This window comes from Bos grunniens, chromosome 26 (assembly GCF_055505025.1).
Source record: "Bos grunniens cultivar Pamir isolate PY7600 chromosome 26, Bosgru_T2T1.0, whole genome shotgun sequence".
Classification (NCBI taxonomy): domain Eukaryota; kingdom Metazoa; phylum Chordata; class Mammalia; order Artiodactyla; family Bovidae; genus Bos; species Bos grunniens.
In genome coordinates this window covers 24167309-24182060 of record NC_141190.1, presented here as the reverse complement: position 1 = coordinate 24182060, position 14752 = coordinate 24167309, and positions in this window count along the sequence as shown.

The following is a 14752-nucleotide window of genomic DNA, read 5'->3' as shown; positions in this document are numbered from 1 at the left end:
CTGGGCTTTAAAGAAGCAGTATCTGGACCAGTAAAGGGCCACTTGCCTTCTTATATTGAGCCTACTGCATAGAAAGCACTGTGCCAGGGAGGAGGGAAGGAAGAATACACAGATGATGCATATTGCCCCACCCCCAAGGAACTCACTCTCTACTAGAGGGACCGAGATGGGTACAGAAATCATTACAACCCAAAGCAAAAGGTGTAAAGTGATACGATAGCGCCAAGCTGTGTGCCACAGAGATTCAGCATGAAGAGTAGTGGCTCCAAGCTGAGAGAATCAGAAGGATGTCATTACAATGGGCCTTAAAGGATGGGGGCGGGGGTTTGACAAGTAGAGAGGGATGCGGATGGGGGAGCAGAGCATCTACAAGGAGGAAACAGAACAAAAGCAAAGAATTGGGGTTCACTGATTCACTCAGCAAACTTTGATGGAATGCCTAGAGCACCAAAGAGCAGGAAAGGCATCGTCCTATCTTAGTGGAGATTCCAGTCTGAAGGGGAGATAAGACGTGAGCCAGTGAACAAACAACCGCGTGCAGGGTGTGTGGTTCGGCCTGAGCAAAGTGAAGGACCTTCGCCAGAGGGCCGAGGAGTCTGTTCCAATGAATCCCACCAAGAGATGCTTTCTGAGCCCCACACCCAGTGACACCATCTTGGATCCTGGAGCCCTCAAATGCCTCCTTACCCTCTTCAGTCCCCAGATGACATGGTTTCAAACCCCAAACCTCTTTGCCATCATCCTTTCACACCACCATTTACTCATATCCTGGGAGAGATCCTGTGTGTAGCTCATGCCACTCCACCTGGGGGTGAGGGACCCAGGTGGCAGGCTGCCACCTGCTCCCCTCCCAGGAGAGCAGCCCTCGTGGGTGCTCATGCTCATTGCCCAAGTCTCCTTCAACTCTGGGAGACAGTCCTTCTGAATACACCCTGTACACAAGGCCTCTCTTCTGGGAGACACAGTGACTAGCTGGGCAAGGCAGAAATGTACTGTAAGAGTGACTTTGGCTGTGTTAGTCCCCTGTCTCACATGGTCTGGGCAGCTGCGGTTCTGCATGAGAAGTGGAAGATGGTGGCATCCTTGAGGGTTTTGCTCAGGTCTTTGAGGTTATCCTACAGGCAAGTGCTTCCAGGCAGAGTCAGAAGGCAGAATGATACTCCACCTGGCAGTGATCCCTGAAGCTGCAGGAATGGATACGCCAGTGAGAGAGAGAGACTGAGTGAGAAGAGGAAAGACTGAGACCTTTAGAGCTTTGGGGGAGAAAGACCGGACAGCAAGTGAGAATAAGAAATCACAGGGACAGAAGTTCTGTAAGAATGCCAGGGGGCAACCTGGTGCTCTGTGACAACGTAGAAGGGTGGGATGGAGTGGTGGGTGGGAGGGAGGTTCAAGAGTGTTAGGACATCCATATACTTATGGCTGATTCACGTGGTTGCATGGCAGAAACCAACACAACACTGGAAAGCAATTATCCACCAATGAAAAAAAATTTTAATTACGTTTTGAAAGCCAAAACTGATCAAGTTTTGACTATTTCATTCAATCCATGCCTTGATGAAATAAGATTTTACTAGATGGGCTCTAAGATCCTTCCCAACACTGGTTTTCTATGGTTGTAAGAGTCCAATCTTGGTAATATCTAAATAATTATTAGAGTCATAGAGATTTGTACTTTCTGGGGAACAGAATCAATCAATAAGCAAGCAGCTTTTTTAAGGAAAAAAAAAAGAATGCCAAGAAGGAGTGAATTTCAAGATGAGGGAATGAATGAATGAAAGTTGCTCAGTAGTGTCCAACTCTTTGTGACCGCATGGACTATACAGTCCATGCAATTCTCCAGGCTAGAATACTGGAGTGGGTAGCCTTTCCCTTCTCCAGGGAATCTTTCCAACCCAGGGATCAAACTCAGGTCTCCTGCATTGCAGGTGGATTTTTAACCAGCTGAGCCACAAGGGAAGCCCAAGAATACTGGAGTGGGTAGCCTATTCCTTCTCCAGGGGATCTTCCCAACCCCAGAATCAAACTGGGATCTCCTGCATTGCAGGTGGATTCTTTACCAACTGAGCTATCAGGGAAGCCCTAAAGATGAGGGAAGGATGAGCAATGAATCCAGAGCTTCAGGGAAACCAGCGGTGGAGGCACAGGGGACTGAGTGAAAATCATAGGTTCTTGGTAACCTTCCAGGGCAGGGGAATGCGTCCCCAGGGAGGTGGTCCTGGCAAAGCAGATGGATGGGTTTCTGTAGGAATCACCTAAATCCCTGGACACCTGCCCCACCCAGCCTCATAAAGGAAGAGTGGGAGGTCTGGAGCCTGCTCCCATTTAGAATATTGATATGGAGGAGGGCACCAGGACCTAAAGACTATGATGGGAGTCAAGGAATCCATACTTCTCTGCTGAGAGCCCACCTCTGCCCAACTCTTTGAGGTCAAATGAAATGAGTTCTCCCTGAAGCTTGATCAGCTCTCACATCGGGGAGGGCCAGAGGGCTATGGAAAGAGGAGAGTGGCCCTGAGGCTCTAGAGAAGAGCAGTAGGAGATGGCTGGGGTGGCCAATGGTAGCAGAATAGAGGTGACATTGGTCTGCCAGTGGCTATCGCCATGGTGGTGAGCTTTGAATGTACACCAGCCCTTCCTGCCCACCCAGCCAGCACACAAAGGGGGACCTGCTCTTCAGCCCTTCCTACTCTGCTCACAGAAGCTAACAGAGCCAGAGCGGTGAGGACTGTCATGTCCTATTTGTGTCCAGATTCCTACCTCCTCACAAATTCATCTTGGTCCAAGGCTCACTTCTCTCCTTTATTCACTTACTCGAGTATTCATTCCAATATTCAGCACTTGTTAACTGAGCATCTCTTACACCAGGCACACTGTTCTGAGCCCCAGGAACATAGCAGGAAAACAAAACAGATGTGGGCCTTTATGGTCCGATGGGAGCTCTGGATATTAAACAAACACAGCCTCTAAAACACATTACTAACTGAGATCAGTGCTGTGAAGAGGAAGTACATGGGTCGGGTGGAGGGCATGAAAGCCTTTGTCAGCAGGACTCAACTAAGCTAAGGGTTCAGGATCTTCTCTCAAGAAAGGCAACCTACTGAATAGAAGATATTTACAAATGATATCCCAGTAAGGGGTTAATATCCAAATGATACAAAGAACTTACACAACTCAAAGTCAAAAAAACAAACAACCTGATTTAAAAAATGGGCAGAGGACCTGAATAGACATTTTTCCAAAGAAAAGATATCTATGGCCAACAGGCACATGAAAAGATGCTCAACATTATGAATAATCAGGAAAAGGCACATCAAACCCACAATGAGATGTCACCTCACATGTGTCAGAATGGCTATTATCAAAAAGACAACAAATAACAAGTGTTGGTGAGGGTGTAAGTGTTAGTGCAGCCACTAGGGAAATAGAAGAGAGATTTCTCAAAAAGTTAAAAATAGAACTACTATATGATCCAGCAATTCCACTCTTGAGTATTTATCTGAAAAAAAAAAAACAAAAACTCTCATATTTTAGAGTGACAAGAACCAGAACTCAGTTACATGCATTTCTTATCTTTGAGACTTATTTCCATGAGCCAACATCCCTATGTTCATTGCAACATTACTTACAAGAGTTAAGATATGGAAGCAACCTAAGTTCTCATCAACAGATGAATGGATAAAGAAGATGTGAAATATGTATATATAACGGAATATTACTCAGTCATAAAAAAGAATGAAACCTTGCCATTTGCAACAACATGGATATGCCTAGAGAGTTTTATGCTAAATGAAATAAGTCAGAGGAAAGACAAATACAGTATGATTTCACTTATGTGGAGAATCTGCAAAACAAATGAACACATGTCACAAACAGAAAGAAAGTAATTGATATAGGAAACAGATAGTGCCTAAGGGGAGAGGACTTAGGGGAGGGGAGAAATTGGGAAGGGAGATTAAGAGGTGCAAACTTTTAGCTGCAAAATAAATGAATATTCATTCAAATATTCAGCACTTGTTAACTGAGCATCTCTTACACCAGGCACACTGTTCTGAGCCCCAGGAACGTAACAGGGAAACAAAACAGATGTGGGCCTTTATGGTCCAATGGGAGTTCTGGATATTAAACCAACACACCCTCCAAAACACATTACTAACTGAGATCAATGTTGTGAAGAATAAGTACATGGGTATGAAATGTACAGTATGGGAAATACAGTCAATAATTGTGAAATATCTTTGTATGGTGACAGATGGGGACAACTTACCATGGTGATTGTTTTGAAATGTACAGAAACATCAAATCACTATGCTGTGTACCAGGAACTAACCTAGTGTTGCTGGTCAACTATACTTCAAAAACAAACAAACAAAAGAATGGGTGGAGCTCAGAGGCACCTGTTGCACTCATGTCTAGGGTCAGAGAGAGAAAGATGAAAAAGAGCAGAGACAATAGTAAGAGGTGGGGGCTTCTATGCCAGAACTCAATCACATGACCCTAAGCCACATGAAACGGGTGGGAATTGTAAGGAAGCCCATGAAATGTTTGCTGGGCACTGCCATTTTTTGTCACAATGTACAACCTCCAGTACAGTTTGACTGATGCAGAAGAGAATAGCACTCTGTCCTTATCAGTTAAAGCCCTCATACCTCTGATAAAACAGCCTGACAGTCTTTGAGCCACCCCGGCAGCCCCATCTGACTCATGGCTCGGTGCCCCCCCCCCAGTTGCTGGATGAGCGCTGTGCACTACACACACACTCATGCTGTCCTATGCAAATGAGGCATTTTCCTAAAGTACAGCATCCGCTCTCCAGAGGCCCCCTTTGCATGCTGCTTTTCATGACACTTAACTCTTTCAAGGTGGAGGGGACTCATTGGCACTGGGATGGGTGCCCAGACGGCACTCCAGAGGGCAGGAGGAGAAGGAGCTGGTGCACACCCCAGCAGTGGCCGTGGTTGGGTCTGCTGTTAATGCACTGAAACATTTGAGTGGGGCTATGACATCCTGCTCTCCATGTACACCCAGTCATGCTCAAGGAGTTCAGGGGAGAAGTGGTGAAGACACAAAGCATTGCTAAGTCACTACCAAATACCCTGCCACGGTCGGCAGGGTAATGGGCTCCCAAAGTCCACCAAGGCTCCCCTATCTCCAGAATGTGTTACCTGCAATAGGGACTTGGCAGATATGATTCTGCTGAAAAGCTTGAGATGGGGAAATGATCCTAGATTAGCCAGGTGGGAGGTTCCTAACCTTCCTCAAATCCCAGTGCATCATGACATTGGTCACCTTGGTACATGACACTGGGGCAAACCAAGGGAATTTGGAGATACCTTTTGAAAGCCTGTTGGGAAAAAGGCAATTATATTACTATTTTCTTGATCTAATATAATTATGAGAATAAGAAGGAAGATGTAAAACAAAGTATTAGGAAAGATATTAAAATATTGAATTGATACAAAACATTAAAATGGAATCTCCCAGACTTCTTAAAATGAGAAATTTGAGCTTTCTTCAGTGAGCACAGCTTTTTAACATTGGACTTCTTGCATGAAATGACCACAGGCAATTCTCATTCAAGGGTCTTTCACAAAATTTTTTAATTTTATTTTTTAAGGGTCTTTCTTAAAATTAACAGATAACATTATATTAGTTTCAGGTGTAAAACTGATTATAATTAGTTATTTGTATATTGTTAAATGTTCCCCACAATAAGTCTAGTTAGCATCCATCACCGTGCATGGTTAAAAAAATTCTTTTTAGGATGAGAACTTTTGAGATCTACTCTCGTAGCAGCTTTCAAACATACAATACAGTATTATTAACCAAAGTCACCATGGCATCTGGTCCCGTCACTTCATGGCAAATACATGGGGAAACAGTAGAAACAGTGACAGATTTTATTTTGGGGGGCTCCAAAATCACTGCAGATGGTGACTACAGACATGAAATTAAAAGACACTTGCTCCTTGGAAGAAAAGCTATGACCAACTTAGACAGCATATTAAAAAGGAGAGACATTACTTTGTCCACAAAGATCTGTCTAGTCAAAGCTGTGATTTTTCCAGTAGTCATGTATGGATGTCAGAGTTGGACTATAAAGAAGGTTGAAGGCCAAAGAATTGATGCTTTTGAACTGTGGTGTTGGAGAAGACTCTTGAGAGTCACTTGAACTGCAAGAAGATCAAGCCAGTCAAACCTAAACGAAATCAGTCCTGAATATTCATTGGAAGGACTGATGCTGAAGCTGAAGCTCCAATACTTTGGCCACCTAATGCGAAGAACTGACACATTGGAAAAGACCCTGATGCTGGGAAAGATTGAAGGCAAGTGGAGAAGGGGATGACAGAAGATGAGATGGTTGGATGGCATCACCAGCTCAATGGACATGAGTTTGAACAAGCTCCGGGGGTTGGCGATGGACAGGGAAGCCTGGCGTGCTGCAGTCCTTGGGGTCGCACAGAGTTGGACACGACTGAGTGACTAAACAACAACAAAGGGGATGATAAACTTAAAACCAATTTTTACAGCCATATAAACATCTACAATGGCTTGAATGGTATGTAAAGACTCTAACATTCATTGACTTTCAATAACTGTAATTACAATTCTAGTGATCATGAGAATAATGGATTTAGAATCCAATCAAGCTATTTTATTCCAAGTATTTTATTTATTTATTTATTTTCCCCAGAAAATACTTTATTTATTTTTTTATCCTCTTTATTTTTTTAAATTTTATTTTATTTTTTAAACTTTACATAATTGTATTAGTTTTGCCAAATATCGAAATGAATCCGCCACAGGTATACATGTGTTCCTCATCCTGAGCCCTCCTCCCTCCTCCCTCCCCATACCATCCCTCTGGGTCGTCCCAGTGCACTAGCCCCAAGCATCCAGTATAGTGCATCGAACCTGGACTGGCAACTCGTTTATTACATGATATTTTACATGTTTCAATGTCATTCTCCCAAATCTTCTCACCCTCTCCCTCTCCCACAGAGTCCATAAGACTGTTCTATACATCAGTGTCTCTTTTGCTGTCTCATACACCGGGTTATTGTTACCATCTTTCTAAATTCCAAGTATTTTAAAATCACACTGAAGTTTAGGATTTGCAGAGAGTGTATATGTGTTTAGAGCAGGCACCTGAAGTCAGTTTGGGCAGCATGAAAAGGGTACATCAAATACAAATAGAGACCCATGTCCACTACAGATGGAAGGCAGAGATTCCAGACAGCCTCTTGGAGCCACACTCCTGCTGGGCTCCCAGCCTCCTGGGTCACCTCACCCCACATTCCACACCGGAGGCTGTGTGCCAGGCTCTGCCTGCCACCCAGACCTTTTGTCAGCCGTCTGCATTGATGCACAGTAGATGCACAAGGGTGGACACCCCCTTTGCTGGGTCTCTCTCACCTGCTGCCCACCGGTGCCCCTCCTCAGCATCCTCTAACAGCGTCCTCCAATGGTCACCAGCCTGAGTGCTCCAGTTACCCAAGGCCCAGCTTGAGGGCTGATGGGAGCAATATCCTTCCCCACCTGTATCCTACTTGTGACATGCTAGCATTGAGAAGAAAGCCAAAAAAAGAAAAAATGCTTCTCTGCCCCCTCCCTCACCTCCCCACTCTCACCTGGCCTGGGTTCAAATCCCCCTTTTCCACCCACAAGTTGTGTAGCATTTAACTAGTGTCCGGGAGAAAGAAACCTGTCCTCTACACTTCTGGTTCTTCTGACTGGTTTAAGAATTAAATTGAAAAAAAAAAAAATTTTTTTTTGAAAAAAAAAAAAAAAAGAATTAAATTGAAATTTTCTCCTGTTAAAGACAAATTAACAGGAGAAAATCAAATTTAATTTCATATGTATGGGAATCTCACATATATGAGAGATTCAGAGACAGAAAGATAAAATGAGGTACTTAACAACCATTCTGAGCTAAGGAATGGGGTAGGAGCCTGGGGGCTTCCTAGGACAGGATAGTCATGCACAGGACAACAAGTGTTACAAAACCAGGTCTGTTTGCCCAACACACAGCAAACCAAACACCGAGATGACAAGATCTGCAGCCGAGGAAGAGTTCTTGCCACAGGGAAGACAATTGAGATGAGAGAACAAGCCTCAGATCTCTGTCCCCCAAGGCAAGGGGGTTGGGATATTTATGGAATAAGCCTGTGGTCTTGGCATGGGGAAAGGTGATTGGAGGCAAGGGAAACATGAGGTAACTGGTGTCCTACAGAGGTGTACCTGGGTTACATGCTTCTGAATACTCAAAAGTATAGGCACTTAGCATGATCTGAGGGTAAAGTTTTCCAGTCTCTGATGGAGAAGGCAATGGCAACCCAGTCCAGTACTCTTGCCTGGAAAATCCCATGAATGGAGGAGCCTGGTAGGCTGCAGTCCATGGAGTCATGAAGAGTCAGACACGACTGAGCGACTTCACGTTCACTTTTCACTTTCATGCATTGGAGAAGAAAATGGCAACCCACTCCAGTGTTCTTGTCTGGAGAATCCCAGGGACGGGGGAGCCTGGTGGGCTGCCGTCTATGGTGTCGCACAGAGTCGGACATGACTGAAGTAACTTAGCAGCAGCAGCAGCAGATGTCAAAAAGTCCTTCATTAAACACCTGTGTGCAGGCCCAGTTTTCGGGTTGGTGGTCCCAGCCAGCCTTAGCTGGCTTGCGCTGGAAAGAGGTGACTCCAAGTTTCCATAAGTCAGTTGGGTTACATGACACTAAGATATGCAATTCAAGAGGAAAAAAGTGGGGGCTTCCCTAGTGGCTCTGTGGTGAAGAATCCGCTTGCCGCTGTAGGAGACAAGGGTTCAATCCTTGATCCGGCAAGATCCCACACGCCAAGGATCAACTAAGCCTGTGATCCAGAGCCGGAGAGCCACACTTACTGAGCCCACATGCCACAGCTACTGAAGCCCACATCCCTAGAGCCCGTGCTCCACAACAAGAGACGCTATGGCAATGGGAAGCCTGAGCATTGCAACTAGAGAATAGCCCCTGTTAGTGACAACTAGAGAAAGCCTGTGCAGCAGCGAAGACCCAGCACAGCCAAAAGTAAATAAATAAATAATATTTCTTTTTAAAGAGGGAAAAAAGTAACTAAGCAAGCTTAATAAGTGAAGGCAGTTTATAAGCAGAGGGGTTTTTACAGGCTCTTCCCCTGTCTATTGCTCTGAAAGACAAGCTCAAGAATTCCTGTTCACCACCAGAATCCACCTGCAATACTGGAGACCCCAGTTCAATTCCTGGGTCAGGAAGACCCCTAGAGAAGGGATAGACAACCCACTCTAGTATTCTTGGGCTTCTCTGGTGGCTCAGACAGTAAAGAATCCTCCTCCAGTGCGGGAGACCTGGGTTCGATCCCTGGGTTGGGAAGATCCACTGGAGAAGGGCATGGCAACCCACTCCAGTATTCTAGCCTGGAGAATCCCCTTGGACAGAGGAGCCTGGCAGGCTCCATGGGGTCTCAAAGAGTCGGACTGAGTGACTAATCACAGCATTAGCTTCTGTAAAGTCTGTGGGGGTATGATTTCATAAGAAGACGTGCAGATGTTCGGTGACCAGAGATTTGCCCTGACGTATAGGGAAAAAAATTTCTTTGGGAAAAATTCTCAGTTTAAGTTCTGCAAGTTAGTTAAGGGAGGGGCAGTAGTTTCTCTGGAGCCCACAGAGTCTCCACTGCCATTAGTTCAAAATAACCTGTATGCCAAAGTAGTGTAACCAGGAAAAGGTTAATTTTGAATTCATGCTGGATCTGCTTCTGTGACTTTAACCCCCATCTTGCTACTTTTGTTGTTCAGTTCAGTTCAGTCGCTCAGTCGTCTCCGACTCTTTGCAACCCCATGGACTGCAGCACGCCAGGCCTCCCTGTCCATCACCAACTCCCGAAGCTCACTCAAACTCATGTCCGTTGAGTCAGTGATGTCATCCAACCATCTCATCCTCTGTCGTCCCCTTCTCCTCCTGCCTTCAATCTTTCCCAGCATCAGGGTCTTTTCCAATGAGTCAGTTCTTCACATCAGGTGGCCAAAGTATTGGAATTTCAGCTTCAACATCAGTCCTTCTAATGAATATTCAGGACTGATTTCCTTTAGGATGACCTGGTAGCATCTCCTTGCAGTCCAAGGGACTCTCAAGGCTTTTGTTCTTGAAGGCATACATAATGGCCTGCTTTGGGGAAATACCCTGAGCCAGCCCACCTGTGAAGGACTGTAAGGAAGTGAAACTAACACATCCTCCTACTTGAGACGTGATGTTCTAACGGACATCTGCAAGGACCGAACAGTCTTTTTACTTAATTTCCTCCCCTCCTCTCCATCTCTGATCCATAAAAGAACCTGGCATCCAGGCCCCGACAAGGTGATTATTTTGAGGTGCTAGCCTGCAGTCTACTCCATCAACTGGCTATCAAATAAAGTCCTTCCCTTGTCTTAACACTGAAGCCCTCATGGCACAGTGGTAAAGAATCTGCCTGCAATGCAGGAGACCTGGGTTAGATCCCTGGGTTGGGAAGATCCCCTGGAGATGGAAATGGCAACCCACTCCAATATTCTTGCCTGGAGGATCCCATGGACAAAGAAGCCTGGAAGGAAATGGTAACCCACCCCAGTATTCTTGCCTGGAGAATCCCATGGACAGAAAATCCTGGCAGGCTACAGTCCATGGGGTGGCAAAGAGTTGGACACAACTGAGCTACTAACATTCACTCACTTGTCTTGACATCTCATCTGGGATTTATTGGCCTATTTTGTGGCAGCGAGCAGAGTGAGCTTGGACTCGGTAACAGCAGCACATCTTGAGGAGGTCTGTCCTGAACCTACAGTCATGACTTGACTTCCCTGAGCCCGAGTGCCGCCCTCTGTGACATGGGGACGATAGCAGCTCCCCCCGGGACGTTGTATGAGGATCCCATGAGGTGACGTGTGTGGAGTGCTGGTATAGGGCCTATCCAGTGGAAGTGCCGGTCAGTGCCAGTCCTCGTGGGTCACATGGAGATACACAGACACAAAGGCCACTCATGTGATTACATTAGAGGAAAAGGCTGGTACTTGGCATCAAAGGCCACTACTTGAGGGACAAGGGTTGGTGGAAAAGGAAAAGTTGGCCTCCTGCTTTATTCAGGAGGCCAGCAATCTGGGAAGGTGGTGGACTAATATCCTAAGACCATCTCCAAGTTGTGGGTCAGAGGACAAAGTTTTAGGCTGTGTGAGGTCGGGGCCTGGTATGTGATTAGCTCGGGCACGGTTCTCAGATCGGTTGGCCTCAAGGTGAAGTTTCAAGCGTCACTAATCCTGGTTTCAGCTGGTCTGTGGTCTGAGTGCCTGTGGTCAACAGTCTTCATCTGGTGGGGGTCTGCTTCCTCTTAAAGCAACTTAGGAATGTGGGTCAGGCCTTTATCTACATTTTTCAGGGAACTGGGAGTCCAGTTACTGCTTAGTGACTGGTCTGTTCTCTAAATTGTTACCAGCTATTCTTTGTTTCTACATCTCCATTTGGTTTTAGAAAAGGCAGAGGAACCAAAGATCAAATTGCCAGCGTCTGCTGGATCATCGAAAAAGCAAGAGAGTTCCAAAAAAACATCTATTTCTGCTTTATTGACTACGCCAAAGCCTTTGACTGTGTGGATCACAATAAACTGTGGAAAATTCTGAAAGAGATGGGGATACCAGACCACCTGACCTGCCTCTTGAGAAATCTGTATGCAGGCCAGGAAGCAGCCTGGAACAACAGACTGGTTCCAAATAGGAAAAGGAGTACGTCAAGGCTGTATATTGTCACCCTGCTTATTTAACTTATATGGAGAGTACATCATGAGAAATGCTGGGCTGGATGAAGGACAAGCTGGAATCAAGATTGCCAGGAAAAATATCAATAACCTCAGATATGCAAATGACACCACCCTTATGGCAGAAAGTGAAGAAGAACTAAAGAGCCTCTTGATGAAAGTGAAAGAGGAGAGTGAAAAAGTTGGCTTAAAGCTCAACATTCAGAAAACTAAGATCATGGCATCCAGTCCCATCACTTCACGGGAAATAGATGGGGAAATAGTGGAAACAGTGGCAGACTTTATTTTGGGGGGCTCCAAAATCACTACAGATGGTGACTGTAGCCATGAAATTAAAAGATGCTTACTCCTTGGCAGGAAATTTATGACCAAGCTAGACAGCATATTAAAAAGGAGAGACATTACTTTGCCAACAAAAGACTTAGTCAAAGGTATGGTTTTTCCAGTAGTCATGTATGGATGTGAGAGTTGGACTATAAAGAAAGTGCCAAAGAATTGATGCTTTTGAACTATGGTGTTGGAGAAGACTCTTGAGAGTCCCTTGGACTGCAAGGAGATCCAACCAGTCAATTCTAAAGGAGATCAGTCCTGAGTGTTCATTGGACAGACTGATTTTGAAACTGAAATTCCAATACTTTGGCTACATGATGTGCAGAGCTGACTCATTTGAAAAGACTCTGATGCTGGGAAAGATTGAAGGCAGGAGGAGAAGAGGACGACAGAGGATGAGATGGTTGGATGGCATCACCGACTCAATGGACATGAGTTTGGGTAAATTCCGGGAGTTGGTGATGGACAGGGAGGCCTGGCGTGCTGCAGTCCATAGGGTCACAGAGTCAGACACGACTGAGCAACTGAACTGAACTGAACTCTCCATTTATAATAACAATGAACTCCTGAGTCAGCCATCTGAGACTCAGGGGAGGCCTGGGAGACTAAAGCTTTGCTACAAATGGGAGGTAGGTGGACATGGTGGAGTTGGGGTGGGAGGCGGTGCTGTCTCAGAAAGACCCATAGAGTTCTGCATGGTCATAGTTACACACACACTGTAGACGCACAGACATTGAGGCCCAAATCCATAGAAATTTCACACATGGACACGTGACACATGACACACAGGGACACACAGATCTGAGCGTCCCAGGGAGCTGCCCTGTCCAGTCTCTTGCTTTACTTCAGTCCCAGCCCTGCTCCGGTCCCGCCCCCACAGCCCCCCATCTCGCTCCAGACCGGAGCCATCTAGTTGGAGCTGGATCTAACCCACTCTTCTGGGAGAGCTGGTGGCATCAAAGGGAGCCCTCTAAGCCCCTTCCACTTTGCTGTGCTGATGGTGGAGCCTTGGCTTGGTTCCCATGGACACTCTGGGTTCCTCAGCCCCAGGCATGAAACCCCATCACCCATTCCATTATTTTTTGACCTGGGGAAGTAGAGGTAGGAGGGAGAGCCAGGAAAGGATTTTTCATCCGTAATCCACAAACACACAGACACAACCACCGAGACACAAGGAGACAGGACATAAAAACACCTGCATTATGCTTACTGGACACAGCTCCTTCTGCCTTGCAGAAGGGGCCCTAGCAACCTCTCAGATCCAAATCCTCTGATTCCAAATTCAGAGCTTCCTATTTTATTCCTTTAGCACTATCTCCACCATCATCACCATCCATCCCCACCATGACCACTGTCACAACCATCATCACAATATTACCACCATCACAACCAGCAACAACAGCATAGCCATCAGGACCAGTACCATCATAAATGGCATCCCCACCATCATCAGCACCATCACCATCATGACTGGCATCACCTCCACCATCAGCACCATCACCATCATAACTGGCATCCCACCACCATCAGCACCATCAGCATCATCAGCATCATGACTGGCATCACCTCCACCATCAGCACCATCACCATCATAACTGGCATCACCTCCACCATCAGCACCATCAGCACCATCACCATCATGACTGGCATCCCCACCACCATCAGCACCATCACCATCATAACTGGCATCCCACCACCATCAGCACCATCACCATCATGACTGGCATCCCACCCTCATCAGCACCATCACCATCATAACTGGCATCCCACCACCATCAGCACCATCAGCATCATCAGCATCATGACTGGCATCACCTCCACCATCAGCACCATCACCATCATAACTGGCATCACCTCCACCATCAGCACCATCAGCACCATCACCATCATGACTGGCATCCCCACCACCATCAGCACCATCACCATCATAACTGGCATCCCACCCTCATCAGCACCATCACCATCATGACTGGCATCCCACCCTCATCAGCACCATCACCATCATAACTGGCATCCCCACCACCATCAGCAGCATCACCATCATAACTGGCATCCCACCCTCATCAGCACCATCACCATCATGACTGGCATCCCACCACCATCAGCACCATCACCATCATGACTGGCATCCCACCACCATCAGCACCATCACCATCATAACTGGCATCCCACCACCATCAGCACCATCACCATCATGACTGGCATCCCACCCTCATCAGCACCATCACCATCATAACTGGCATCCCACCACCATCAGCACCATCAGCATCATCAGCATCATGACTGGCATCACCTCCACCATCAGCACCATCACCATCATAACTGGCATCACCTCCACCATCAGCACCATCAGCACCATCACCATCATGACTGGCATCCCCACCACCATCAGCACCATCACCATCATAACTGGCATCCCACCACCATCAGCACCATCACCATCATGACTGGCATCACCTTCACCATCAGCACCATCAGCACCATCACCATCATGACTGGCATCCCACCCTCATCAGCACCATCACCATCATAACTGGCATCCCCACCACCATCAGCACCATCACCATCATAACTGGCATCCCACCACCATCAGCACCATCACCATCATGACTGGCATCCCACCCTCATC